Source organism: Nelumbo lutea, chromosome 5 (assembly GCF_056320005.1).
Source record: "Nelumbo lutea isolate HS-2025 chromosome 5, American lotus-T2T, whole genome shotgun sequence".
Taxonomy (NCBI): domain Eukaryota; kingdom Viridiplantae; phylum Streptophyta; class Magnoliopsida; order Proteales; family Nelumbonaceae; genus Nelumbo; species Nelumbo lutea.
The window spans coordinates 6,377,887-6,382,377 of NC_142688.1; positions in this window are offsets into that span (position 1 = coordinate 6,377,887).

A 4,491-nucleotide genomic window follows, 5' to 3' on the forward strand; every position below is an offset into this window, starting at 1 on the left:
AAATTGGAGGTATTTTCACGGAATAGGTGTTTAAAAATTTTGAAAGTATTTATTTAATATGTTTACAATGACGTACCTATCTGATCTGGACTCTTCATCCACAACCTTTTCCATAACGTCAAGTTTCAATTGTCTATCCCAAAAACGCCTAACTCGGTGGTAAAGTTGAAGATGCCCATTTCAGCCCAACATACCTGCAAAAGCACTTTGTGGAAAAGGGGTAAGAGTAAAGTATTAATGGTGCATAGCACTAAATACCCAAAAAAAAAATCTTCTCGAGGCTTCATTTCAGGTCGTGTTTGGTAGAATGCAAAATGACAAAAAGGGTTTCCTAATAAATGAACCAAAACAAATTAAATCAGCTTCAAGCATTGTATACCCATAGATAGGGGTGTCAATTGGACTGGATTTGGTTCAATCTGATCCAGTCCAGTGTAAGCTCATTGCAAATGGATCTGGTCCAAGCCAGTTCAACAAATATTTTAGACCATTTTGAATTGGTCCAGAGACCGTCAAATCTGTTCAAATTTTTGTAAATTTAGATTGGTTTCAACTCAAACATGGTCCATTGACACCTATGTTCATATTTTCTATCAATGGATCATATATTGGCTCAATCCAATATAAGTTTATTGTGGATGGACCAGGTCCAATCCAACATGTCATATTGGTCCATCCAAATTCAATATGTCTTATTGGCCCATTCAGTTCGTCCGAATTGATTTTGATTTGGACATAGTCCAACTCAAAATCGGTCTATTTGACACCCCTACCCATAAGGAAAGTCATGAAGCCATGTTTGGTGAAAAACCTGGAAAACCAATAATATGCTTTCATGAGCTACAAAATCAGCTTTCTAGTGAAGTCATTTTAGGTAGCTTTTTTGAAACTGTTTCTAAAGCTGTTCAGCCAATGCAACTCAATTAATACTTAAGCTCTTTGAAATGGGCTCTTAGGCTGTATTTGGTTTGATAGAATGGCATTACAACAAGACTTGTTCATGGGCCAAGTAGCCTGATGGCTCGGCCCGGCTTGGCCTGTTATAAGTCGGGCATGGTCATAATTTTAGGCCCGCAGGCTCGCACTCGGGCCCAAAGCATCGAGTCTGACTTTTTTTTTGGGTCGGGCTCAAACTTCTCAAAAAAGCCCGGCCCGAGCCCAACATGATACTATAGATTAAATAGTAAAATATATATTTTATTAAATAAAATATATATAATATTTTTTTTATTTGTTCTTCTTCTCTTTTTTTTTTCAAGTAATAGTGAGATGTTTATTATTTTTGAGTTTTGAAGGTTTTTAATATAAAAAAACAATTTTTTATCGAATTAAAAAGAATAAAATATTTTCAAATTTCTGATCGGGCTCAAGCTTCGGGCTTTATATAAGGGTCGAGCTTAAACTCAAGACCTAGGTCCAATGATCGGGCCAAGCTTAGGCTCGGGCCTGAATGTATTTTGTTGATACATAGAAGGGTTTTCGTCAAGACGACGTGGCCTTTCTTTCGTTTCCTTCCCGGAGGATAAGGTATTCTCACGTGAAATCTTTATGTCCGTGCGGATATATCTCAAATGTTTCCTCTTTTGTTTTCTTTTTTCTTTTTTTTTTTCTCTTTGGAATGAGGTTATGATGGTCAATCGGGAAGTCTCTACAAAATGGGTTCTTCACTCTGCTAATTCTTCCGTTATTAGTTCTTTTTTATTTTTGTCTCTTTTGAAAACATTGGCAAAATAACAAAACCCAGATTCCAAGTCGAAAGTCTCTACACAATTCTATTCTCCTGAAAATATTTTCAGGAAATAACAAAACCCAGATTCCAATACAATGTAGAAGACATGGGCTATAATCCCAAATTAACAACACGCAGAAAGCTTCCGGCAAAACTTGGAAGAGAGAAGGAGAGAGAGGAAAAGAATGGAATAAGAAATTTAAACATGCATATTGTAGGGCAACGAAAGGATTTGCTCCATACAACCGTCTCACTTCTCACCATCTCTCCACTTCTTTGGCCACAACAAACAACAAACCATTGGGGTTTCATCGCCATCTCCAATGCTCCATCGACTACAACGACGACAACGACTATTACCACCACAACCGAGTGGTGTACTTTAGACCCTCAGAGATTCCATGGAAGAAGGAGCATCTCCAATACTCCTCACCTGGACCCGCCTCAGCTTGAAGAAATCCACCTCTGGTATAGTCTGGTAATCTACTCGCTTTTTTAGGTTGTACTGTAGTTGGTTATCCTCTGGTGTGCTAAAAGGTAGTTGATTAAAAATTTTGAAGACTGGGCTGCTTCTATGAATCTGCTTCCCTTTGCTATGCTTGAATTCTTGATTCCAGGGTTTGGAGAGAAGTGGGAAATACTATTTTGGTTACCGTAGTACAGTGACACTAGTTGGGGTTCTGTGTTTTGCATTCCTGTTTTGAGGATTTCGGACCTTTACTTGAATATAGTTAATAATTCTGACGTGTTGAAAAGGCTTGCAATTTATGCGTATAACATAGCATTAACTTAATTATCGATCATAAATAAAAACATATATACTCTGCTTTTGAACTCAATAATATCTTGGAATGTATTAGTAGCATATGCCATGATTCGCATTTATGCATTAGTCCCAGTGATATTGCACATATAATTGTATGTTAGTTTGTACAAACTGCACCACGGGTCCAAAGTCCAAAAACTATTCACATGTTGTTGCTGAAGAGAAGTGGGCCAATAACTCCATCTGTTGAGTTCATTGTCTTATCCGTCGTTGATTTGATATGATACCCCCTAAATGGATTATTTTGGTGGTTGATATTTATGGTATTACATATAGAAGGTCTTAACCATTCCTCGGAAATGAGTCATGATTCTCTTTAGGATCAATTTGACATTGTAGGATGAGTTGGCACACCTTGCTTGTCAGCATGTTGAATATATGTTTCTGGGCGCCTGCTGTTTCGAGGGGATGCCTTAAAACCGATTACCAAAAATAGCATATGGTCTTAAAACTTCCACCGATCAATGTATTCTAAATGTCTTACAGTCTTAACATCTCTTGCAGGTTGTTCAACAACTGAACTTTGTTAAAAATAGCTTCTCAATTGAACTTTTATTGCCACATCCAACCGTTTCAACATACTAATTCTTGTGGCCAAAGTACTAACTACTAAGTCAACTAGATCACGTTAATTGGGCAGAAAAGTGTAAGATAAGTTTAATTAAATTCAGAGGTTACAACTTACAACTTAGGCCCCCTTTTCCTTTTTTCAGTAAGTTATTTATTCAAGTAAATGTAATTGCCCGTATATGTTTTCAAGGAAAAGTTTACCGGAATAAATACATTTGTTCATGTTTTTTTATTTCCCATGTAAATAAGGCAATGGCCATTTTAATTATAAAAATCCATTATTATAAGGGGCATTTTTGTCTGTTCAAGTGTTGACAAATTTCTCCCAAGGCGGAAAAGTTATTTATCCACCTAGGAGATGGGTATCACTTATACCAAGGAAAATAAACTTTTCCTGGCCCCATATAAATCTGAAAAAAAAAACATAAAATTCTTGGTCAATGGGAATCAAAATCCCATTGACCAACTTTCCCCCCCTCTCAAAAAACCAGAAAAAGAATGCCCCCCTTAGAAGAAAATGCAAGACTAAAGAACCCCAAGAAAATAATTTAATCCTAAGGCAGAATTATATTCATAGCACCAAAGCCACTTCTAAGAGAGGAAAAGATAAATGACATGTATCTATATTTACTTTATGAAGCCAACAAAGAGGCTTATTGCAGAATTCATATAGGACATAAAACTAATTCAATCGCTACTCTGGGTTATTCATAAAATAAACCACTCTTATAAGGGTGCCCTTCTCAGTTTTCATGGATACGAGTTCAATAATTGAATCATCCTCCTCATTTGGAGTCTTGTCTGCAGTAGAAGTGACAAATACTTTTACATACATAATTAATTTCCTTTACATTTTATATACACCAAAACATCAAAATGCACTTTTAAGAGTGGTTTTCATTTTTTCCCTCTTTTAATTTTTTTTTGCCTTAAACAGTTGTCTCTTTCTTTTTTTTTTTTTGTTATATATTATCAATATGTTTGGTTGTGTTGCTTTTTGCCAATCGGTGAGGATAAAAGAGATATTCTTTATGTCCTGTGAATTTTCTTTGGAAGTGAAGAAAATGAGCATTTGGGATTGGAGTAGAATTTCTATGAATTCACACTCCCGTGCCGTGCTTAGCACGGGTTACTTCGCTAGTAAATGATAAAATTACGAAACGTGCTCGAGATGTGAGGCTGTAGATCGTGTTGAAACTTGAAAGCTATGTGCAAGATGGTTCCTCATATGACCCCTTTTTTGCATAACATGTGTACGTACATTTAGTTAGGTACAAGTAGAAATACAAAAATGTACAGTATAAAACCTTATATTTTGTATTTTATACCGTACATATTTGTATTTATACTCCTTGGAACCTGCTTG